Below are 26,712 nucleotides of genomic sequence, written 5' to 3' on the forward strand. Positions count from 1 at the left end.
TGTAACAAACCTGAAGGTAATTAACAGGACCAGAATCTAATGTCTACAAGGATGCAAACAGAATTTTCCTCTCTACAATTACCTTCAATTTTTTTGGGTCAAAGATAATCACAGTAAAATTAATTTGTTTATATTAAAACTTGGCCTGATTATTTATACAAGTGAAAATAAGAATACTCACTGAGTGTTTCTGAATTCTGGAGGGATCAGGTAGAGAGAAAAGATAAATGTTTCATTTTTGTTCACAAAGGTGTGTCCTACCAAACTGTCGATGGCTTAAGAGAAAAGATTTCTTTAAATCTGGAAAAAAAAAGCATTAGACCACCTTTCTCAGCTCATGTAGTCTCATGTAATTTAACATTTCTTCTGCTTGAATCCAGTTCTTCCAGTATTTTTCTCGACTTTGCTTGATGATTTAGGATGATCGGAACAGTGATAATTCCAAGAAGTTTGAAAGGTTTTCATTAAAGTTCATGTGATTTGCCTAGTGAAGTGGGTGCCTCGATCACTGGAGATTGTGGAAGGTACGTCCCAAGTGGGAAGCACATGTTCTAGCAGTTTCTCTGCCATTGTGAGGGCATCAGCTTTGTGGCAAGGGAAGGGCTTTAACCCATCCAGGAAACACAGACAATAACTAAAGAACATATTGATGAGCCATAGGAAGTGGCAGCTGAGTGAAGTCCAGCTGCAGGTGCTCAAAGGACCCTGAGGGAAGAGTTCTGGGGAAGAAATAGGTTTTCCTTAATGTGATTGAAGAAATGTAAAAACTGAAAAATGGGATTTGCCAGTTAGCTGGGAAGAGCCCAGCAGCCATCATGGATTTTCCATAGTCCTGACGGTTTGTTGAATTTACAGCCATTGTTCACCCACCTTAATTTCTCTGCTTCAGGAGCAGACTGTTGCCCTGTTATAAAGACCTCAGGATGGCAAAAGTCTGGCAATGAGGGACTGTTCTTTGCAGAAGCAGAATGGACTTCATCCACACATGCCACCTTTACAAATTCTGTGGTTGCTGCCTTTATGTGAAAATCAGCTAAAGAGCTTTCCTGATATTAACACAACCCTCAATTTTGATGACAGCAGCATTTTATTACAGGACATGTTAGACTCCCAGGAATTTCACATAATTTCTGGACCTCTTATAACCTATACTTGAAAGATATAACATCAAGAAGGCTTAATGTTATTTCTTATTTGACAATGCTTCCTGTGTAATTTAACATTTCAAATGAGCCTAATTAGTTTAATATCTCTCTTTTTATAAGGAGAGAAAATGAATCTTTTGAGATTTTTCAGGGATCGTCTGAAAACTCCCAATGTTACCTAAAAGTCCAAAGAAGACTTGATTTAGAATCTGATTTTGCTCAGTTTGTCAAAAATATCAAAGGTCTTAAAATCCTTGCCTAAATAGGATGACAGATGATTATGAAACTTCATATTTAATTTTTAACCAAGGTGACAAAAAGATTTCAAAGACAAATACAGAGGTTACATAGCTGCAAACACTTAGCTCTCTGTAATAAAAAAGACTCAGCTCTTAACATAAAGCACAGGAAATAATTTTGATAAAACATAACATCCCTGTCTTTCCCCAGATTAATCAAATGTAAAGAAAAACTTTTCATAATTGTTTTATCAGGAGATTAAAAGCCCAAGAAACCTTGTCCTTATAACAAACACAGAAAGAGAAGCAAGTTCTAATTTTGCACCAGCTTATTTTTGATACTAAACTCAATTGCTTAATTAAATTCATTCCAATCCTAGCCAGCTCTACCATGCATGAGACTTTTTTCTCAGGGTTGCTCTTCCACAAACATTCTTTTTTACATCCACAATTTGTTCTTTACTCTTTCATGAGTTTATCACCTGCTTGTCATAAACATGAGCTGATCTGATTAATACCCCAGGTAGAATAAAAGTTGTATTTTTCCATTGTATCCAGTGCTGATAACTCTGAAGACGTGCCTATTTTAATTAGACCAACAAACTTAAGCAAACACTTATTGACCAAAGATTATTTTACAGCATGTTAACTTGAAAAACATTTAGATTAGTTTCTATTATATTTAGAAATAATTTATGTGAGCTCCTAATTTAAGTTTATTAAATAGAACTCTGTTTAGAAATCAATTTTGTTAATACCATTTAGAGGTAGAAAAACATCGCTTATATATAATGTGCATACATATATGTAGACCGACAGACAGAGATCTTCTAGCTTTTATTTAAAAAGTTTTAGCCATAAAACAGGTAGAATACAAAACTCAGTAGTTTACAAATAATTGTGTCTCAAGCAGTTGTAACAAGTTAAAGTTACCTGCTTAAAAGTTTGTTATTGTTAATATTTGTGGAGGATCCTTTTAAGATTTATCTTTGCTCTAGATGAGGAGGGGATGAATTAGATTTGGGTAGAGAGCCTCTCTAGCAGCCTGCACTTAAAAGGAAACTTTTTCCCTTTTTTTCCCTCTAATGTCAGGCCTTACTGATTGAGGAGCCAGGTTGAGTCTCAGGTGACTGTGGGCTGTTCTCTCCTGGGCTGTCTATATGCTAAAGACAGGGAAACATTTACAACTTCAAAGGACAGAGAGAAAAATTCAAGTTGGTCCCTAGGGCTTTCAGGGTAATTGGGGTTTAAACTTTTCCCTCAGTCTCAGGAATTGGGGACGGTCTAATAAGGATGCTCCTGGCGAGGGTCCAGGCTTTGAGTCAGATGGGGAGGTGTCAGGATCGCTGATGGGGATGGGTGGAACCTGAGCTGCCTGTGGAGCTGCATTTTCAGTTTTGCAGAGATTTGTGAGATGAGGACAGTTGCTCTCAGTGCCTCAGAAATTGGGTTGTAACTTTGTACATTATCTGTAATTGCTTCTTTCTCTCTGTGTACATAGATTTATTGTAACTTATGTAACAGTGGGCCCTCCAGGACCAGTTCACCTGACCCCATCTCTTAGTATCAACTGAGTGACTAATGATTGCCTTTCAGAAAGTGTGCAAAGTCACATCACCAGAGCATGAGCAGAAGAAGAAATCTTGACCTGAAATGACCTCGGACCCAAAGAGTCTCCTGTGGAACCCAAAGACCTAGGACACAACTGGACCTTGAAAGTTGGACTCTTCGCAGAAGTGAGGGGTCCCTCATTCAGGAAGATCCAGTGTTAGAATTCCTTCGCCATCTCATCATAAATGTTTAGAGCCCTATCATAAAAGTATAGAAACTTGTCATAAATGTTTAAAGCCATACCATAAATGCTTGAAGCCTACCAATCAAAACCTGTGCCCCCAGTTCTTCCGGGTGCCACCTTGTCCTCCCTAATCTCTTAAATTTCACCCCAAGTCCTGAATCAGGGAGACAAGTATGAGGGCACATGCCCCCTGCCTCCCTGCAGATCCATCTCTCAGAATAAAGCTGATTTCTCCTCCGACGTCTGATGCCATAATTATATGGCTCATTAAACTCATCAGGCAAGAGAACCCCAATTTTCTGCAGTAACAGTTTGTAACCATGAAGGGACAAGGTCCTGTTACCACCTGCCTGAGACCTTGGAACCCCCAGCAGGGTGTGTGATCTTTTCTTCGACCCTAAGCAGCCGCCTAGACAATTTTGTCTAAAGACTCAACTGATTGAATTCCTGTTTCCTGCTTTGGTGCTCCCAGTACCAAGGTGGTTTTTTTCCCCTCTTTGAGAGAAGAAACAGCTTCTGGGTCAAGACATCTCTGGGCTCTTGGTGAGTAACTTTAAGAGAGTGACTGTCCCTTACCTTGTCTCTCTGGTTTGATTTCCTGGAAATAGAAGTTTGGCTTTCATTCTGGGGAATCCTAGTGGGCTGAGACCCGAAACTTGAGCCTGAACCACCTAAGGTAACTAGAGGTAGGGTAGGAGGTTCTCTCTTAAGTTGCTTCTGGATCTGGGTGACACCTGGTGCTGGTTGTGAGCTGCCCCTGGAAATCTGGTTTTGAGTAGCTCCTGGCACTGGTTCTGAGATGTTCCTGGAAAACTTGCTAGTGTTCTGGTCTGTCTTATATGAAGAATGGTATTGTGTGCTAATGTTTGTCTGAACTACATTCCAGATAACCAGGATGATTTAAAATTGCAGTGGCCACTTTGGGGCTTCTTTTTAAGAGCCAGGTAATAGAGAAATTTCTTTAAAGAGTCAAACTCACCACCTTCTGGCACCTAAAGTTTCCAGAAGCTGTAAATGGTTACAAAGAGCTGTAGAATCTGACCCAGCTTGTTCAGTGTCCTGAGGGCTTGGCTTAATCATCATCAGGGTGGAGGTCCCAAAATCCAGTTGGGCAAAATCCCCTTGCACTCTCATTTGTGGCTAGGGGTCCTACCAAACTGCCATCAGCCTCAGGGAATTACATTGGCCATTGGAAGGAAGCCTGGGTTTGACATCATTGTGAGGGCCTTGGTTTCAGGGACACCCAACATTTTTATGATCTAGTTCTCGCTGTAGCTTAAATATGCTTTTGACCAGCTGTGTCTAAATTCTGAAAAAATGGGAAATGCTGATTTGATCCCCACCTCTAGCCCTTTAGGCTGCATTCTCCCAAAATGGGCAACTTTAGCTGTGAGCCCATGAAACAGGACAAATGATATTCCTTTATAACACAGCCTGGCTATTGTATTCTTTAAAATATGGAGAAAATGGTCAGATGATGGCTCATTTAGCAACTCTGAGAAATTTGGTTTGAATACTCATTGATTTATTCATCCTTCTCCTCCCAGAGATGGTCACTATTTTTCCCTGTCTCTGTCTTTGGTGTCATTAGTCATAAAAAGGAAAAAACTGTAGGGCCGGCTATAGGCATCTCCACAAGCCTGTTGTCTGGGCAGGCCGTCAGTAAACTTTGCTGTAGGTTAAGTATGCACAGAAGGTGAAAGCTATTGCTAAGGGGCTTCTTGGAAGCCAAAAAAGGCCACAAAATTGGTAGGCATGAGTCAAGCAATTAGGGCCATATGGTGCTTGCCACCTCGAGAAGACTCCCATGATAGGATAAATTGGTCACAGAACAGGGTAGATGATGCCAGGGCCCCTGCCAACCTCAACAAAATTTCTGTGCAATGAGGTACTCTGTAAAACAGCACACAGTCCCCCACCCCAAGGCATTCGTTTGGCTCCAAGAGACCTAAGGCTGAGCTAACGCTGTTAATGTGCATATGAGAGGAAGGTTTTGTTGTTTGTCTTGTTCTAGGTCTTGAGAGCTTGGCTTTGTGACCTCTTTGGTCTATGCTATCTGGAGGATGCAGGTTTTGGTGTGCATCTTGGGAGCCAGTCGAATACACTGGGATTCCAATATGCACTCTCTTTGTTCTGCTGTATCAACCCTCAGGGGGGTTTTTCCTGAGGGTTTCCAGTCCCTCAGGGGCCTTTGTCATCTCAAACTTCATTACTTGTTAGTGCACTACCACCTCTACAGTGGAAGCCTTTGCTTTATTGGACTTTCTGGGAAGTAAACTTTCTGGATCTCGTGAGGGCTGCTTCTTTTGCACTTGCTTTTGAGGACACTTCTTGTGTCCATGGTTAAGACATAAATGCTTATTGGTTTGAGTCGCTATTAAGATCCTACTTGTCATTGGTCACAGGATGGATCTTTAAATTGGAAAAACTTGTAAATTGGAAAAACTTTTTAGAGAGCTCTCATAATGACTAATTTTGTGAGCTTAATCAAATTTTGTGTCTCCACTTCGTCTCCTGCTCTACCAGATGCTAATGAAAGCTCCATTTCCCTTACCCCAGGGTGAATTGGTCTAGAATTAAATTGTGCACTTGGAAAAATGCCCTTTATTAAACATTTTGTGCAGCCTTTTTAAAGGTGTGATACATTGTCCTGAAATTTTAGAACATTTTTTTTTTTTGAGGAAGATCAGCCCTGAGCTAACTGCTGCCAATCCTCCTCTTTTTGCTGAGGAAGGCTGGCCCTGAGCTAACATCTGTACCCCTCTTCCTCTATTTTATACGTGGCATGTGCACCACAGCATGGTGTGCCAAGCAGTGCCATGTCAGAACATAACGATCTTTTGACTCACCTCTTAAGGTAAAAATCTCCCTGATATAAAGCAGCAACTGGAAAAACTTAGCTGAAAGGGCGGGCCAACCTCTTTTATCACTCAGACTGTAATCAATTCTTTCAGGAACTGGAAACAACCATGTTTGTCTTGCAAATCCCTGCAGGGCCAGAGGTGTGGCTCTGGAAGTTGGTTCAAAATTTGCTTGTCCTTCTCCAATCCCAAAGCCTCCCCTGTTCCTCTCAAGATGCTCATACATATCGGGACATTGGAGACAGGTAAACAAAATATGCCCCAGAAACTCCATCTTGGAGAAAATTTGAATGGTTTTTCTGTGCCTTTGTGATATAACTTAATGTCATTTAAGTTACAACCCAATTTCTGAGGAATTAAGAGCAACTGTCCTTAAAAAAATTCTTGCAAGACTAGAAATGGAGCTCTAGAGGCAGTTAAGAGTCCACCCATCTCCCTTATCTCAAAGACCTTGCAAACTTTCCAAGATATATCTAGCCCATCACCAGTTCCTAAGGCTGATGAAAAAAGGGATGAAAAATTGCCTTAAGAGCACCCTTGCAAAAATCTAGCATCTTGGGTGTCTTTACAAATATTAGTAAAAAGCTTAAAACAAAATGTGGGTTCATAACCAGGGAGTCTTGTATTCCTGTACCTGATTCATGGCAGTAATTTTAAAATAATAGCTGCGGAGTCTCTGTGTGTGTCTATATGTGTATGTGTGACATCTTACCTCCAGGTGCTATAGTTTCTAAAGAGCTCTATGCAATTGCTTAAAGTAAGTGGCTTATATACATTAGTTCCCATTGTAATAGCAACAAACCCAAATGACTTTCAAGTTGACATGATAAAAATTAACTTTGGTAACGGCAAGCTTGTTTAAGACTGTTGGTTTGATTAAAATGGACACGTCCCCAGAGTTATCAGCATGAGATAATATGGAGAGACACAGTCTTTATTTTCTGTTTATTGGTCAAATAAGCTGATGTTATTGCTATTACAAAACTGATTAGTAAAAATAATAATTTAAAATGATGGTTAATTTTGCCTAATGTCTCATGAAGTTTTGTAGGCATTCAAAATAATTATTGGGAATGAGTAAACTAAATAGATGTGAAAAAGATAAAAATGTTGTGTGAACTTTTTAACAATAGTTATCTGTTATGGCATGTGTATTTAAGAGAACTTCCAAAATTCCTTTGGTAACTTGAAACTTTGAAGTTTTGATAGGTGAAATTAAATGACAAACTCATTGACTATCTGGGTAATTTTCAAATAGGATAAAATATCGAAACATTATTGTTGAACATATGTAAGTTTACCTAATTTTGGCTTCTTATTACAGAGAAACTAAAAGATATTTGGGCCTATTATTTAACATGTCTTATATTTTATTAAAAATTGTATTATTAAGTAACATACATCTAGAAATTATGAAAAATGTTTATAAACATGCCAAGCCACAGAATCATGTAAAAGACAGCTCATAATTGTTTACTTTTTAGTTTTCATGTGTAGGGTAGGAAGACATTTTCTCTTCCCAAATGAGGTTCGTCTGGCCGGAGAACAAATTAAATTCACATGAGACAGAATAGCAAGAGAAAATTAAACAAAGCTTTATGAGGAACCATGGCCCGGGGCCTTTCTTCCCAAAGGAAGAAAGGGCACCGAAGAAGTGGGGTGCACATAGTGGTTGTATACCCCCAAACAGGGTGTTTCACATGTGATTGAAATGTCCCTCCCACAATAGTCACAAGATTGCCCTGTCGGCACAGTGCTTGATGGACACAGCAGGTAGTGGTCTGCTACCTTGGTGGGCGTAGCTGGAGGCAAGTCTGTTGTCTGGAGCTGGGCGGTCACAGGTGAGCGCAGCAATCAGTTCCTAGCCTAAGGAAAGATGCTTAATCCTTAAAGAAATGCCAACGTTGGGAGGGGGAGGGAAGTTAGTTACAGGAGGTTACCAGACAAGCACAATAAAATGCAGATTTAAGTCCTTGCCTTTGGTATTGACTAAGAGTTTCTAGAGAGAAGGTCATCACCTTTCTTCTTCCTGGTACAGAGAGGGAGACACCTTTTACAGATAGAGATTTACCCTACAAATGTAAAGGTGTCCTAACAAAGGGCAAGTTCCATTCCTCAGAGCCTCCTTCCCTGTCCCAGTTTATCAAAAGCAATCAGCCTCAAATAATCCTGATACCAAAGAGACATATCTTGGGGTGGCCATTTCCAGGTCCCCACAGTCCCACCTTTGAAACTTAAAGTTTCACAATCCAGAAGCTGAGTGGTAGATTGTTTCATCTCACTGAACACATTTCTTAGTCCTGTTAATAGATCAGTCCAGTTAAAGTCATTTTAGAAGGCGGTGATGCAGGTGGGCTCCCAAAGTTAGGCCTATATTTTGGAAGCAAGCAATCAGGTATTTAATAAATATTTCTATGGAAATAAAAGAAAAACAAGGTTAATGGTTGGAGCAAATTATAAACTAGTTCCTGAGTCCAAGAGGCAGCCAGTCAAGAAGACTTCTAGATGTTAGAGTCAAAGCATCTTTAGCAGCTTGAAACGTCTCTGATGATGTCATTGGCATTCAGGTATCTTTCTGAGTGGCTTACAGCTTACAAAGCAACAGACAGGAACTTCTCAAGTTTCTATCAAGTTGTCCAACTTTAGTTAGCAAGGCTTTGGGAAAAAGAGCAGGTTCAATTCTCAATGATTCCAAATGAAAATGTGGAAAAGATTGAAAACATTAGTTTGGAGATTTGTAACCAGATATTTCAGTAGAAGAATTCAGGATCCAGTCCAGTTCACAGGTAGAAAAAAACCTCAAAGACAATTAACAAAAGTAGGATCTAACATCCTAACAAATGCGTATTAGTTTTTCACTGAAACATAGTTCTTCTCTCTAAAATCACCCTCATTTTTACCAAAGACAGCCAAATTAAGACTAATTGGTTTGCAAAATAAGTTTAGTTTCAAGAAACTTGGCCCAATTATTTACATAAGTTCAGCAAGAATAGCAATTGATCATATAGGCTCTTAAATTGGCTTTGCTGGAATTTTTTTATGAGGAATCTCAGATTGAACTTTAAAGACCTCTTGAGGCCAGGAAAGCCAAGCCAAGGATTTGCCATCAGATTTTGCCTGCAGTACCTACAGATTTGGGTGAATTTCTCTTTGAGGTCCCCCAAAATATTCTGAGGTTCCTTGCACCTGCCAGATAAGCAAGCTTCCTTACTTACCAGGTAAGATTGCTGGGATCTCTCTCTGTAAAGCAAGGTACCAGGCCTGTATTTCCAAGTGGCTTTATTTCCACAAAGTCAAACTTATTCCTCAAAGGCGGTATTGTCATATCCGAGTCTGTAAATATGACATTCCAGTCAAAGCTTTGGCAAGATAACCAATGTTTCCAATTGTGTCCTGTTATAAGGAGAACAGATTCTTATTGAACCTATGCAAATAACTATATTGCCATGAAATAACCATACTCACAAAGAGTTTCCAAATTCTAGAGGGATCAGGTAGGGAGAAAAAGATAAATGTTTCAGTTTTGCTCACAAAGGTATAATTTCACCAAATTGCTAAGTCATAGTTAGCACAAGAAAAAAAGAGAAAAAGATTTTCTTGAATCTGAAGAAACAAAGCAAAACATCAAAAATCAACAATATTTCAAATAAAAGTCACAAAAATTATCATCCTCAGTTCATTCAGTCCTGTACAACCGGTTCTTGATCGTAATCTTCTGTTAGCAGTTTTATGAGGTCATCAGTTTCTCCATTAGATTTCTGTAATTTCTTACCCAGAGTTCAGTTCTATGATCTGAAAGTTTATCAGAAAACTGTATTCCAGAGTAAGTGTCAGAGTCCTTTCCATGAATCCCTCTGAAGATGAGACATATTTGCAAAAGCAAAAAGCAGAGTAAAACAACTAACTGTAAATAACAAAAATCTTAAAAATGACAATTGACAGAGAAACTTATTATTTCTGTGATATACAACACCTTATAATAATATTTAGAATTATGGCCAATAGCCAGGACAGATCAGAATTTTAGGAATGTTATATAATTTCAGAACATTTATATCAGTAACATTTACCCACATAATACCAATTAAGATTATCATCACTTACTTGACAATGCTTCCCATGTAGTTTAATAGACCAAATAAGCCTAATTAGTTTAGACTCTTCCACCTTATAGGAAGAGAGCAAATTTCTCTGTGAAGTCCCAGTGGCCCTCTGAAAATCCTCAGAGAAATCCTCTTCCTTCATCCAGGTCAAAAGAAAGCCTTTATTCAGGACTTGAATATTTTTGAGGGAGAAGCTTGTCAAAAATATCAAAAGGTTTTAAACACTTGTTCAAATAGGAAACAACACTCACTGTGAAACAACGCTCAGGTATATACTCAAAATGACAACAAATAGTCAAGGGTAAATAGCTGAGACAGTCAAATCTTAAAAGACCTCTTTCTGAAGATGGGAAAATCATTTTAACAAAACAGATTTTCTGTCTTTTAGGTAGACTTAGAGCAGGCCGAAAAGTTCAAGAAAATTATCCTTTTGAGAGAGAAAGCCAAATTCTAGTTTTTGTACCAGTTTACTTTTTCATATTGAAACCCATTTACCTAATTAGATTCATTCCAATCCAAACCAGGTTGACCAGGTACAAAACTCTTTTCAGAATTTCCATAACTTTCTTTTACATTCAGAATTTGTTCCATGCTTTCTTTCTTACTTTCTAGTACATTAGGACAAATTTATCTTTCTTAACCAACCAAACAAAAATATTTCCATTCTTTATACCTTCTTTACTGAAAACTTACATTTTAAATTTCCTTGAATGCAGAGCTGTTTTCCTTATTAATTTCCAATAGCTTTAATTATATATGTTAATTAGAACTTTTAACCATTAACAGATCCTAGTAAACACTAAAAACTAAGCAATTACGAATTGTGTTTTATATCAGCATTCTAAACACTTTTCCTAATTTCTAGAAACATGCCACTTTACAATAAGACATGAGGCATACTTTCCAATAGACCCAAACGCTTTTAGCATCTTTGCAATAAGAAGCCAAAGGTAGATAAACTTACATTTAATAATTGATGTCTAATATCTTATTTGGAAATTATCTAGGTACTCAACGAATTTTATCATTCATTTAAATTAACCTAGCAAAACTTCAAAGTTTCAAGTTACCAAAAAGATTTTGGAAGTTATTTTAAATACACATACCATAAACTATAATTATGGCTAAAAGTTTATCTGTAAACTCTTATTTCATTTATATCTAAATCATTTGTTCCCAATAATGATGTTTAGATTGCCCACAAAAACTTTGAGACATTAGACAAACAGCTATCATTTAAAGCTATTATGCTGACAAATTTCTAACAGATAACACGAGCATTTTTTTTTTTTAAACTAGTGAACCCAGGCTGCATGTTTGCATCATATGCAGTGTTAACTCTGGAGGACATATCCAAACATTTTAATCAAACCAACAAACTTAAACTTTCATTAACCAAAGATTAATCTATATCATCTTAACTTAAAAGACATTGGGTTAATTTCTATTGCATTTAGAATTTATGTAAGCGCTTACTTTAAGCCAATTAAACAGAGCTCTTAGTTTTGGCCATACCATCCTGAAGTAAAGTCACACATACATAACTATACGCATATAGACACACAGACAGAGTCTCCACAGCTATTGTTTTAAAAAAAATCACTCCGTGAATGTGGTACAATAATATAAAGCTCCCTAGTTGTGAATCCGAATTTTGTTCTGAGCCTTTTTACTAATATTTCTGGAGAAGACACTCAAGATGCTAGATTTTTTTCTCGGCAAGGGCACGCTTATGAATTCTCAACTCTTTTTTTTTTTTCTTCACTCTTAGGAATTAGTGATGGGCTAGATAGTAGTTTCTCGAGAGGGGAGATGATAATCCTTTTTGTGATAAAGAAACTGGGTGGAATCTGAACTGCCTCTAGAGCTGTATTTCCAGTCTTGAGAGGATTTTCCAAGGACAGTTGGAAGTTACTTGGTTTAACTTAATGATGTTCTAGATTAACCTACCTGTCCAACTACATCACAAAGGCACAGAGAAACTCCTCAAGTTTTCTCCAAGCTGGAGTTTCTGGGGCATAAACCATCCAACTGAAAGCGTTTCCAACTAGTTAAAATGCACCCAGGGGGTGAGTCTCTGGGGATGGTTGAGACATTCCTCATGGCAGTAAAGCTGGTGTCCAACTGACAAGGCCAGAGAAAGGGTGCAAAGGCGCCTGACTGCAGGCATCAACATAGTTATAAGATCTAGTCAAGTCCCACTTAGCCCAGGGTACTTAGTTCCTGAGCCAGCACAGGGACCCAGGGAGGGAAGCAGGAGGCAAAGGCCTGAAGCTGGCTGGGGGCTGGGGCTCCCTGTGTCTGGGGCTGAGAGTTAAGTACAGAAGGTCCAGGTTCTGGTTAGGTCCAGCCTGAACTTAACCTCGACTTGGTGACAAGAGAGGAGCTGACAAACAGAAAGGAAAAGAGACAGGCCTCACCCTCATGGCCTCTTTCCCAAGGGTTATCGAGATAAAGGTCACACAGCAGTTCCTGTGCTGGGACACACAACACCATCAGGACAGTTCACAGAATAAATCACAGGTCTCCTGTCTTTGTAACCAATTCAGTAGGCCACCTAAAATACTTAACGAGTCAATCGCCAAGAGAGGGCACCCCATGTGGTCGCCGGGGTGATCAGGCCCAGAAACCAGAGTGGGGGCTCCCAGAGGTGGAGCATTTGACACGTTAAAGATTTCTTTGTTTCTCAATTGCAAAGCTCAAAAGGAGATGAAAATGGCCATTGTAACTCTAAGAGAGATGAAAGAAATGGGTCCATTACCTTGAAAATCCCCCCTGAACCTAGGGCAGCGTCTTACCCTTCGTTCCTACTGTGGGGTTCCTATATCAAGGGGTGATGGGGGTGTCCCCCGGCATTGCATCCCTTGTATACCTTCCCTGTTATGCCTGGCAGTAACAGGTGCCTGGTGAACATCTTTCCTATTCTGCCTGGCAGCCTAGGCCTGGTGAATGGTCCCTGAGAGAAAAGGAGAAAGAAAAGGAGCCATTACCTTGAAAATCCCCCCATTGGGGTTCCTGTAGCAAGGGATGATGGGGGCATCCCTTGAACATCTTCCCTATTCTGCCTGGCAGTAATAGGTGCCTGGTGAATGGTCCCAAAGATAAAAGGATAAAGAAAAACAGTGAGGAATTTTCCGCCAGTCTGGGGGACATTCTACCCAATTGCAGCCTGGAGCCATTCTCCCAAGAAGGGGTTCCCATACTCAACCAAAGGTTAGAGTTTGGTACTTTCCTTGAACTGGAGTCCCGACTGGGACTTTCCCACAGTTCAGAGTGTGGTCAGGTGCCATGGTAGGGATTCCAATCCAGCCTTAGGAAAAGAAACCTGTCACGGGAGTCTTGGAGATTGGCGACCATCCTAATGACTTAAGTGGCAGACCCATGCCTATGTAAAATTTGTCTATTAGAGATAGAGTCAGGAAGGAATGGATTAATTCATTCTCCATCACCCTCAGGCTTAAGGTACTGATTCTCTTCCGGCTGAATGCCACAATTTGCCCCATAGAGTAGCCGTGGGCAGCAAACATGGATTCATACAGCTGTCCAAGAAGGTTCCTGATGGAGCAGTGAATTTAGATCCATCCTTGAAAAAGAGAAAGGCAGAAGGAAGACTAGAACTTCAGCTCACAAGCTGGTGAGGCAAGCAGGCTCAGCCAACCAAGGGGTTAAAAGAAAAACTTCCTGGGCTCAAGGTCTGGAAGTAGCCCTGCTCTATTCAAATAGCGTGGGGACAGGGTCTATGGGCAGTGAAGAGCTATAGCATGGCGACAGGGCCCTTGGCCAGGACTTAACAGGTCTTAGTCTTATAATATTGCATAGGGAAATATTCCGAGGCAGACATTTTAAAACATACTCTGGCAAAGTTGATATAACCTCTTTATAAAGAAAATCAGCTCAAGCATTCCAACCTTTACAACCTTATCAACACTTAGACCTTTATATTTCACCAATTCAATTAAAACCTGAGTCAGGGTTTAAACCTAGTCATCATTTTCTGTGTTTCCTTTTTAATTTGTTTTTTTTTTCATAGATACCAATAAAAATTATGATGAGAGCTCTCACAAGTTTTTCCCCAATTTAGAAGTTTTCCGAATTTAAATGATCCATCATCTGGCCGAATTGATGAGTAGGATCTTAACAGCGACTCAACCAAAGCTTAACCAAGGACAAAGAGGCGTCCCCAAAAGAGATCCAGAAAATTCACTCCCAAAAATAGCCTAAGAAAGTAAAGGCAAGCAACAAAGGTTGAGATGACAAAGGCCCCTTATGCAATCAATTGGGACCTCTTATGACAAACTCCCCGAGAGCTGAAACAGCCGGTCAAAGAGAGTGTCCCGGAACCCAGTCTACTCGACTGGCCGCCAAGATGCGTGCCGGTACATGCATCCTCTGATGGTGGAGACCAGAAAGGTCTCAAAGCCAAGCTCTCAAGACATAGAACAAGACAAAAAGCCCAGACAACAGGCTTATAGAGATGCCTGTGTCTAATGACGAACAAAAAGATAGAGGCAAGGAAAAGTCTATCTCTGGGAGGAAAAGGATCTACAACCAGTGAGTACTCAAATCCTAGAGTCACTGAATCCAAGAAGCTAGCCTCACCAACATTTTCTCCTGCTAATCTAAATTTAGAAGAGCAAAAACTCACCACTCTTGCTTCCATTGGACTCCGCCGGCAGAGATCCGGGAGACTGATGTGGTAAGAACTCTTACCTCTTGCCGGCTCTCGTCAGGGGTCCGGGATCTCCTGGCCACAGCAGTCCAGGAGCAAGCAGTGTCCAGCCAGTGAAATTTTATCCTGCTGACTACGCCAAAACTGTAGGGGAGGCAGACATTTCCTCTTCCCACATGGGGTTCGTCTGGCTGGAGAACAAATTAAATTCACATGAGACAGAATAGCAAGAGAAAATTAAACAAAGCTTTATGAGGAACCATGGCCCGGGGCCTTTCTTCCCAAAGGAAGAAAGGGCACCGAAGAAGTGGGGTGCACATAGTGGTTATATACCCCCAAACAGGGTGTTTCACATGTGATTGAAATCTCCCTCCCACAATAGTCACAAGATTGCCCTGTCGGCACAGTGCTTGATGGACACAGCAGGTAGTGGGTCTGCTATCTTGGTGGACGTAGCTGGAGGCAAGTCTGTTGGCTGGAGCTGGGCGGTCACAGGTGAGCGCAGCAATCAGTTCCTAGCCTAAGGAAAGATGCTTAATCCTTAAAGAAATGCCAACGTTGGGAGGGGGAGGGAAGTTAGTTACAGGAGGTTACCAGACAAGCACAATAAAATGCAGATTTAAGTCCTTGCCTTTGGTATTGACTAAGAGTTTCTAGAGAGAAGGTCATTACCTTTCTTCTTCCTGGTACAGAGAGGGAGGCACCTTTTACAGATAGAGGTTTACCCTACAAATGTAAAGGTGTCCTAACAAAGGGCAAGTTCCATTCCTCAGAGCCTCCTTCCCTGTCCCAGTTTATCAAAAGCAATCAGCCTCAAATAATCCTGATGCCAAAGAGACATATCTTGGGGTGGCCATTTCCAGGTCCCTACCATGAAAAATTAAGGTCTGTAAGGGTAAAAATGTCAATATATGTAATTAAAGCTACTAAAAATTAATAAGGAAAACATCTTTGTGTTCAAGGAAAGTAAGATGTGTCTTTTCAGTAAAAAAGTTACAAAGAATGGAAATATTTTTATTTTCCTTAGAAAGAAAATTTGTCCTGAAGTACTAGAAGGGAAGAAAGAAGGCATGGGACAAATTCTGAATGTGGAAAAGGAGGTTAGAGAAGGTTTGTGGAAGATAGACCCTGAGAAAATAACTTTGTGCTCTAACACTTAGGGAAGAAAGCCTACTATAAAAGTTACTTTCAGGCTCTTAATATCAGCTTTTAATTTGGTCAATTTTAACCATGGAGCTACTAAGAAAAATCCTTCTAAATATCTACAAAGTTTTCAGCCAGGTCAAATAGTAAATATTTCTGGCAGTATTAAACAACCCCGTTAATTCTAATTTTAGTTTCCCCTAGGCCTGTTCAAGGGAAGAATGTAGCAGTTTACCAGGAAAACCCTCAGTCTCATCAACTCTGGAGCAGCCCGTCAGGACCCTCCTATGAGAGTGGATATAAGTGTGTCAGTAAGGCCACTAACCTGGTGGACTTCTGTTTATGGTTGTGTGGTCTTTTCTTTTTGGTCCCTCTTATAGCTTTAATTTTTCATTAGCTTTTTGCAACAAAACTTTCAATGAAGCCTTTTAAATTTTTGAAGCCTTTGTATTTCAGTGCACCTGTTAAATGATCTTATCTCATTATAATGTTCGCTCTAGGGCCATTGTGATTTTAAATCATCCTTAGTAATTTCGGTCCATTGAGATAGAAATTTACAAGAGAAGGGACCTTAGTTCTTAAACAGAGAACCAGCTGGAGTTCCTGAGGGAGAAACGTCTTGGTAAACTTTAGAAAATGAAAGTCCCATGTGAAAAAAAGCTCACAGACAGGAATGACAATAGAGAAATCCCACAGTTCAGTGAGAGTGCTCATAGACTAAAGAAAAACCCTCCTTGGCAATGGCCCCCACGCTGGACTGAGACAGTCATCTCCTGGGTGGAAACCGCCACCCCCCAAAAAAGGCACTGACCTCAACCAAATGGAGGGAGGTCAGAACCTGAGAGGACCCACAATCAGAAGAGTCAGTGATCCATGGAAATGGTGAGACCCAGGTGGCTCATGCAGGTTCCAGACCCAGTTCCAGGGGAGGGCAGGCCACGAAGGTGAGACCACTTCCGGTTCTGTTTTCTGACACCACGTATGGTAACCTGAAAATAAAGAGCCAAAAGCAGAGGCAAAGAGGCATTTATCTGGAGATTACAGGTTTGCAATTTAGGGAGCACAGATTCAGATAGAAACACAAATAGTGTCAGCCTAGGGACTAAAAGTCAGGGGCTTTTAAAGGCACAAAAGGGAGGTTTGCATTACAAAGAATGTTAAGTCAGGTTGAAGGCAGAAAACTAATCTTGGCTAAAAATAATTGATTGCTAAGCCTCGCTAGAGTGGGGCTAAAGTCCATCACTGTGAGGAGCAGGTTTCTTCCAGTGTTACTCAGCTCAAAGTTCACGTGCTGCTGGATGAGGACGTGCATGACTAATTTCTTAATAGCTTCCCAGCTCCATTTTAAAGCCCTTAGACATAAGTGACTCTGTTTTGGTTTCACATTCCACAACCTCAATCCGGTAACACACAAGGGGCCAGCTTGGGGGAAGCACTGGTCTCCCCACTTCTTACTCTGCTCCTCTGCTTACCAGGCTCCGTCTCTCTCTGGCACCAGCCCTTCCTGCCCCTGGAGCTCTTTCTTGGAAACAGTTTGCTGCTTTATCTTTTGTTTTGATAACAACTTTATTCACATACATAATCTGCACCAACTGAAAATGTACACTTCAGTGGGTTTTAGTATAGTCACAGAATTGTGGAGCCATCACCACTATCTAATTTCAGAACATTTTCATTGCCCCAAAAGAAACTCTGTCCCCAATATCAGTCACTTCCCATTCCCATACCCTGGCAACCAACTAGTCTACTCTCTGTCTCTATGGATTTGTCTGTTCTGGACGTTTCATAGCAATGAAATCAAACACTATGTGGTTTTTTCTAATTGGCTTCTTTCACTTAGTATAATGATCTCAAGATTCACCAATGTTGTATCACCACTTTATTCCTTCTTATGGACAAATACAATTCCATTTTATGGATATTTTAAATTTTTTTCTCCATCATGAGTTGGCAGCTATTTGGATTGTTTCTACTTTGGGGCTGTTACGAGTAACCCTGATATGAATATTCTTGTACAGTTTTTTGTGTGGACACATGTTTTCATGGCATGCTTATATGCCTAGGGGCAGAATGGCTGGATCGTATAGTAACTTCATGTTTGGCATTTTAAGGAAGTGTCCAGTGGTTTTCCATATCAGCTACACCATCTTACATTTCCACCAGCAGTGTATGATGGTTTCAATCACTCCACATCATCTTCAACACTTGCTCTCATGTGACTTTTTGTCTGTAGCCATCCTAGGGGGATGATTTGGATTTCCCGGATGACTAATGATGTCAGGAGTCTTTCCATGTGCTTATTGGACTATGGTATATCTTCTTTGGAGAAATGTCTATTCAGATCCTGTGCCCATTTTTAAATTGGGCTATTTGTCTTTTTTTTTGTTGAGTTGTAAGAGTTCTTCATAGACAGCATTATGGCAGAGTGAGCTATTCCCTTTGTCTCTCCCCTCTAAGTTACAACTAAACAGATGTTCGTTAACCAACAGAGGATTTCCACACAGCACAACAGGAATCCTGGGAGATCTATGCAGCTCTACATATGAAAGTAAGTGGACTGTATCTCTGGGAAGCAGTGGAAATGGTTGAGCACACCCCACCTGCTCCCCAGCAGCAAGTAGCCAAGTTGTGGAGCCTCACACAGTAGCCAGTGTGACTGTAAGAGGAGGCTGGTGCAGTCTGGCCCACATGTGCAAACACATTCAGAATGGCGTCCCAGCATGTGGGGGCACTCATTGTGCTGTGGCAGCCCCACCTGAGGCATTGATCCCCACAGAATGGCAAGTGGTGTCAGCTCAGCGTCCACAAAGGCACCCCACCCACCAAGCAGAGCACTTCAGCCAAACCATCTATAAGCACAGTGCTGGCCCACATGTGGGTGCACAACCCACCCACTGGGCAAGGAGGCCCCACCCTAACGAGGGCAACACACTGAGCATCTGTGGCCAGCACATGCAAATGCGGCTGTACCTGCACAACTCCCAGCAGAAGAGGCAGGATCAGAAACACAGCTCCTGCTTCCCCCCAGTGGTGGCAGGTAGAATCTGCCACCTGATACTACCACAAATGTGCCAGGGAAGCATTAGTTCATCAAGCACCATGAAGAGCTACAGTAACACTTTGGAGCAGAAGAAAAATGACAGGTCTTCAGAAACCAATCCCGAAGTCACATAAATTTGCAACCTAATAACAGAGAATTTAAAATAGTTGTCATAAAGAAACTCAGTGAGTTATGAGGAGACTCACAAAGACATTCAGTGAGCTTAGGAATAAAATTAATGAGCAGAGGAACACTTCACCCAAGAGATGAAGCCCTTAAAAAAACTATACAGAAATTCTGGATATGAACATAACAATTAATGAGGTAAAAAATAATCTACAAACCATAAAAAATAGAGCTGGGGTAATGGAGGACGTTATTAGTGAATTAGAGGACAGCAATCTAGAAATGCTTCAGGTGGAGGAGGAGAGAGAACTAAGATTTATAAAAAGTGAAGAAACTCTTCAAGAAATATCCAACTTGATTAATAAAAGCAACATAAAGATTATAGGTATTTCAATGGAGAGGAGAGGGGGAAAGAAGCAGAGAGCTTGTTCAGAGAAATAATAGCTGAGAATGCCCCAAACCTGGGGAAAGAACTGCACTTACTAATACGTGAAGCCAATAGAACTCATAATTACAACAACACAAAAAGACCTTCTCCCAGGCATTAAATAATAAAACTGGCAAAAGTCAATGACAAAGAAAAAAAATTAAGGTCAAGAAAGGCAGAAGAAAATAACCTACAGAGGAACTGCTTTCAGGCTTTCAGAAGATTTCTCAGCAGAAATCTTACAGGTGAGGAGAGGGCAGAATGATATATTCAAAACACTGAAAGACAAAAACTTTCAGCCAAGAATACTCTATCCAGTGAAACTATCCTTCATTCACGATGGAGAAATAAAGACTTTCCCAGATAAACAAAAGCTTAGGGAGTTCATTGCCACAGGACTCTCCCTACCAGAAATGATCAAGAAAGGCCTCACACCTGAAGAAAAAAGAGTTTGCAAAGCCTTGAGCAAAGAAATAAATAGCAAAAATCAGAAAATTGCACCTCTCTATCAGAACAGGTTAGCAAAAACTTAGTTATGACATTAAAGATAAATGAAAGGAAAGCATCAAAAATAACTATGATCACTTCATTTTAATCACATACTCACAACACAAAATAGAGTGACTTGTGACAGCAATAATCGGAAGGGAAAGAGGAAAGGGATGGAACCTGCTTAGACTAAGGGGATAAGAGGCTGTCAGAAAATGGACTGTGTCATCTGTGAGATCTTTTATACAAACCTCATGGTGAACACTAAACAAAAAATCAGAACAGAGACACAAATGGTAAATAAAGAGAAAACTGAGAAAATGATCATAGAGAATCACCAAACTGAATTGGCTGTCAGAAATACAAGGGACGAGAAATAAGGAAAATACAGAGAAACCAGAAAATGAGATAAACTGGCAATATTAAGCCCTCATATCAATAATCACTCTAAATGTAAATGGATTGAATTCTCCAATCAAAAGACACAGAGTAGCTAGATGGATTAAAAAACAAGACCCAACAATATACTGCCTCCAGGGAACATCTCAGCTCTAAAGACAAACACAGGCTCAAAGTGAAGGGGTGGAAGATGATCCTCCAAGCTAATGGCAAACAGAAGAAAACAGGAGTTGTCATACTTCTATCAGACAAAGTAGACTTCAAGATAAAAGCAATGAGAGACAAAGAGGGGCAGTATATAATGATAAAAAGATGAATCCACCAAGAGGACGTAACACTTGTAGATATATATGCACCTAACACAGGAGCACCAAAATACATAAAGCAACCATTGACAGACCTAAAAGGAGAAGTTGACAGCAACACAATAATAGCATGGGACCTCAACACCCTACTTACATCAGTGGATAGATCATCCAGACACTGGGTGATCCTCAACAAGAAAATAGTGGAATTAAGTGAAAAACTAGACCAGATGCACTTAATAGATATATATAGAACATTCCATCCCAAAACAGCAGAATACACATTCTTCTCAAGTGCACATGGAACATTCTCAAAGATAGACCATATGTTGGAAACAAGGCAAGCCTCAATAAGTTTAAGAAGACTGAAATCATATCAAGCATCTTTCCCAACCATAATGCTATGAAACTAGAAGTCAACTACAAGAAAAAAGCTGGGAAAGTGACAAATATGTTGAGACTAAACAACATGCTACTGAACAACCAATGGATCAATGAAGAAATTATTAGAAATAAAAAAATACCTGAAGACAAATGAAAATGAAAACACATCATATGAACTCATATAGGATGCAGCAAAAGTGGTCCTAAGAGGGAAATTCATAGCAATACAGGTCTGACTTAACAAACAAGAAAAATCTCAAGTAAATTACCTTAAACTACACCTAACAGAACTAGAAAAAGAAGAACAAACAAAGCCCAAAGTCAACAGGAGATAAATAAAAAAAATTAGAGCAGAAATAAGTGAAATGGAAACAAACAAGAAAACAGTAGAAAAGATCAATGAAACTAAAAGCTGATTCTTTGATAAGATAAACAAAATTGACAAACCCTTAGCCAGAGTCACTAAGAAAAAAGAGAAGGCTCAAATAAGTAAAATTAGAAATGAAAGAGGAGAGATTACAATGGATAGCCCAGAAATAAAAAGATGTATAACAAAATACCATGAAAAACTATATATCAACAACTTGGACAATCTAGAAGAAATGGATAAATTCTTAGGCTCATACAGCTTCCCAAAACTAAATCAAGAAGAAATAGAGAATCTAAATAGACCAATCACAAGTAAAGAGATTGAAACAGTGATCAAAAGCATCCCCAAAATTAAAAGTCCAGGACCAGATGGCTTCTCTGGAGAATTCTACTAAACATGCAAAGATTTAGTACCTGTCCTTCTCACACTATACTGAAAAATCAAAGAAGACAGAACACTTCCTAAATTATTCTATGAGCCAACATCACCGTGATCCCAAAGCCAGACAAGGACAACACTGAGAAGGAGTATTACAGGCCAATATTGCTGATGGACATAGATGCAAAAATCCTCAACAAAATATTGGCAAACTGAATACAGCAATACATTAGAAGGATCATACACCATGCTCAAGTGTGATTTACATGAGGGTGCCGCAATGGTTCAACATCTGCAAATCAGTCATTGTGATACACCACATTAACAAAATGATGAGTAAAAACCACATGATGATCTCGGTAGATTCAGAGAAAGCATTTGACAAGATCCAACATCCATTTTTGATAAAAACTCTTGATAAAATGGATATAGAAGGGAAGTACCTCAACATCAGAAAGGCCGTATATGACAGACCCACAGCCAACATCATACTCAGTGGTGAAAAACTGAAAACCATCCCTCTGAGAGCAGGAACAAGACAAGGGTGCCCATTCTCACCACTCTTATTCAACATAGTACTTGAAGTTTTGGCCAGAGCAATTAAGCAAGAAAAAGAAATAAAAGGTATCCAAATTGGCAAGGAAGAAGTGACTCTCACTGTTTGCAGAAAACATGATTCTATATAAACAACATCCTTGGGACCGGCTTGTGGCTGAGTGGTTAAGTTCGCATGCTCCACTGCGGTGGCCCAGGGTTTCACTGGTTTGGATCCTGGGTGCAGACATGGCATCGCTTGTCAGGCCATGTTGAGGCAGTGTCCCACATGCTACAACTAGAAGGACCTGCAACTAAGTTATACAACTATGTACTGGGGGGATTTGGGGAGATAAAGCAGAAAAAAAAAAACCCTAAAGAATCTGTTGGAAAACTATTAGAAATAATGCACTACAGCAAAGTTGCAGGGTACAAAATCAAATTCCAAAATTCAGTTGCATTTCTATACTCTAATAATGAACAAGCAGAAAGAGAGGTCAAGAATACAATCCCATTTACAATCTCAACAAAAAGAATAAAATATCTAGGAATAAATTTAACTAAGGCAGTGAAAGACCTATAACGCAATGAAACCTATAAGACATTATTGAAAGAAATTGATGATGATCTAAAGAAATGGAAAGATATTCCATGCAGATGGATTGGAAGAATAAACATAATTAAAATGTCCAAATTGCCTAAAGCAATCTACAGATTCAGTGGAATCTCAATCAGAATCCCAATGACATTCTTCACAGAAATAGAACAAATAATCCTAAAATTCATATGGGGCAACAAAAGACCCCAAAGAGCAAAAGCAGTCCTGAAAAAAAAGAACAAAGCTGGAGGCATCACAATCCCTGACTTCAAAATATACTACAAAGCTACAGTAATCAAAACAGCATGGTACTGGTGCAAAAACAGACATACAGTTCAACGGAACAGAATTGAAAGCCCAGAAATAAAATCACACATCTACGAACAGCTAATCTTCAGCAAAGGGGCCAGAACATACATTAGAGAAAGGAAAGTCTCTTCAATAAAAGGTGTTGGGAAAACTGGACAGCCACATGCAAAAGGATGAATGTAGACCATTATCTTACTCCATACACAAAAATTAACTCAAAATGAATTGAAGACTTGAAGGTAAGACGTGAACGTATGAAACTCCTAGAAGAAAATATAGGCAGGACACTCTTTGACATCAGTCTTAGAAGCATCTTATTGAATACCATGTCTAATCAGGCAAGGGAAACAAAAGAGAAAGTAAACAAATGAGACTACATCAGACTGAAGAGCTTCTGCAAGGCAAAGGAAACCAGGAACAAAACAAAAAGATAACCCACCAACTGGGAGAAAATATTTGCAAATCATATCTGACAAGGGGTTAATTTCCAAAATATATAAAGAACTCGTACAACTCAACAACAACAAAAAACAAACAACCCAATCAAAAAATGGGGAGAGGATATGAACAGACATTTTTTCCAAGAAGATATTCAGATGGTCAATGTGAAAAGTTGTTCAACATCCCTAATCATTAGGGAAATGCAAATCAAAAGTACAATGAGATATCACCTTACAATGGTCAGAATGGCTATAATTACCAAGACAAAAAATAGCAAATGTTGGAGAAGATGTTGAGAAAAGGGAACCCTCATACACTGCTAGTGGGAATGCAGACTAGTGTAGCTGCTATGGAAAACAGTATGCAGATTTCTCAAAAAATTAAAAATAGAAATACCAGATGATCCAGCCATCCCACCACTGGATATTTATCCAAAAAACTTGAAATTGACAGTACAAAGAGATTTAATCACCCCTACGTTCATTACAGCACTACTCACAATAGCCAAAATGTGGAAGCAACCCAAGTGCCCATCAATGGATGAATGGATAAAGAAGATGTGGTATATGTATACAATGGAATACTTCTCAGCCATAAAAAAAAGACAAAATCATGCCATTTGCAATAACATGGATGGACCTTGAGGGTATTATGTTAAGCAAATAAGCCAGACAGAGAGAGACAAATACCTTATGATTTCACTTATATGTGGAAGATAAACAAACACATGGATAAAGAGAACAGATTAGTGGATATCAGAGGGGAATGCGGTTGGGGGCTCAGCAAAAGGGGTAAAGGGGCGCGTATGTATGGTGAGAGATAAAAACTAGACTATTAGTGGTAAGCCTGATGCAGTCTATACAGAGACTGAGAAATAGTAATGTACACCTGAAATTACACAATGTTATAAACCAATATGACCTCAGTAAAATAATTGAAAAAAAGGAGAGATCTTTATATATTCTGGCTACAATCCCCTTATCAGATATATGATTTCCAAATATTTTCTCCCATTCTGTGGATTATTCTCTTTTTTCTTTGTTGATGATATCTTTTGAAGCACACAATTTTTTTTTTTATTTTTGATGAAGTCCAATTTATATTTTTCTTAGGTTGATTGAACTTTTGCTGTCATGTTTAAAGAAACCATTGGGGGGAGGGCAAAAAGGGGCAAATTGTTGATGGATGGAAACTACACTTTTGGTAGTGAGCATGCTGTAGTGTATACAGATGTTGAATTGTAATGTTGTACACCTGAACCCTATACAATGTTATAAACCAATGTTACCTCAATAAAAAGAAAAACTAAAAGAAACAAAAGAAGGAACCACTGCCTAAGCCGCGGTCATGATGATTTACTCCTATGTTTCCACCTAAGAATTTGTTGGGAGTTTCGCTAAACTTCTCCATAGTGTTGCTGCCTTGGCATCCACTTTGTGTGGACAAGCGGCCTGCAGGGGCCTTGAAGTGACACTAGCCCCTCCTGAGAGTGCGTGCCCTAGATAACCACCGGCAGAGTCACAAGTACATGTTAGTTCTTGATATGACCCCACAACTGCCCTTGTGAGAGGCATTCTCCCCTCTCCCAGGGCCTTCTCCCTCTGTGCCCCTTAGGTGAGACCCCTGCAAAACTTACTAAAACTTCATTTTGGCTTGAATTGACTAATCCAGACTTAGCCTGGGAACCACAAAACACTCTGCCTTTGAACCCCAAAAAAGGCATATGCCCCACGTCCTGCCCTGCTCTCTGCTTGCCCTCTGCCTTAACCTCCTGGTGCGGCCCCTCAAGGTGTGCTGTGCACCTTCTCCAGGACCTGTGAGTAGCAGACTTCTCTATTTCAATTCCTTTGTGGCCTTTTGTTGAACCCAGGCTCACCATCCAATATCCCCAGGGCTCTACTTAGCAAATGTTAATTTAACAAAGTCACAACGCATTTTACAGGCATAGCTCATTTTGTAGATACTGTAATTTTTTTTTTTTTTTTTTTTTACAAATTAAAGGTGCAGGGGAAGAGGGAGAATTCACCCATTTTCCCCTTTTTGGTTCCTATGACTGGTCAAAGAATTAAAATGACATAAGATGGTTAGCGCAGGAGAAAATCAAACAAAGTTTAATACATGTTCATGGGGAACTCATATAAGCAAGAAGAATTCCAAAGAGAGTGAGACAAAATAAGGTGTGTATGTCCTTCTGCGCTAAGGAGAGAGAGACAGAGGCAAGGGGGAGAACGTGATTTACAGGAAGATGAAAAGAGTTCCTATTTGGTAAACAAATGTTTGCTGGGCCATCTATAAAGAATGCGACCCAAAAGAGATCTTTTGATAAAATGGCCCTTGCTAGATGCCTTCCTGCCTGCCACACCTAGAATTATCTGTGGTAAGAACTCCTCCTGGGACAGGCCCTTGTCTCTTAAATTCTTGTAGGCAGTTTGAGGGAAAGTCAAAAGTTCTTCCAGAGTCTTCTGAGCCTTGATTGTCTTCAGCTCTAAACAATCCTCATACCTGAGTGGCACATCTTGGGGTGTCCTGGCCTGAACCCCATCAGTTCCCTCCTCTGAAACTTCCCTAGAAGTTTCACATATTAAAAGCAGAGCTCTGCTGTAGGTGGCCCAGTGTTTCGTTGGTTTGAATCCTGGGTGCGGACATGGCACTGCTCATCAGACCACGCTGAGGCAGTGTCCCACATGCCACAACTAGAGGGACCCACAACAAAGAATATACAACTATGTATGGGGGACTTTGGGGAGAAAAAGGAAAAAAAATAAAATCTTTAAAAGCAGAGCTGGTGACTGTGGAGAGAGAAAACGAGTTAGTAGCCGAGTTGCTAGAAATCTGAAAGGGAGAAAAGGGCAGATTAGAATGAGGATGAACAAGCAGATAGGAAGGGATGGGAGCCCATCTCCTCACACGCCATTAAACCAGTTCCCGATCCTGGGAATGAGTCAGTCCAATGAAAT

At 39.9% G+C, this 26,712-nt stretch overlaps 1 protein-coding gene and 1 long non-coding RNA gene across 9 annotated transcripts in view; both read left to right on the forward strand.

Moving 5' to 3' along the window:
- LOC139045952 (uncharacterized) overlaps positions 1 to 26,712 on the forward strand; it is a 305,429-nt gene that overhangs the window by 88,898 nt on the left and 189,819 nt on the right. The window lies entirely within an intron of this gene.
- LOC139045951 (cationic amino acid transporter 4-like) overlaps positions 3,319 to 26,712 on the forward strand; it is a 51,720-nt gene continuing 28,326 nt past the window's right edge. For all 4 annotated transcript variants that reach the window (XM_070516492.1, XM_070516491.1, XM_070516490.1 and 1 more), the window contains exon 1: positions 3,319 to 3,722. The gene's annotated coding sequence lies outside the window, so the exon portion shown is untranslated. The remainder of the gene's footprint in view (positions 3,723 to 26,712) is intronic.

The sequence above is a fragment of the Equus asinus genome, chromosome 8, assembly GCF_041296235.1.
Source record: "Equus asinus isolate D_3611 breed Donkey chromosome 8, EquAss-T2T_v2, whole genome shotgun sequence".
NCBI lineage: Eukaryota > Metazoa > Chordata > Mammalia > Perissodactyla > Equidae > Equus > Equus asinus.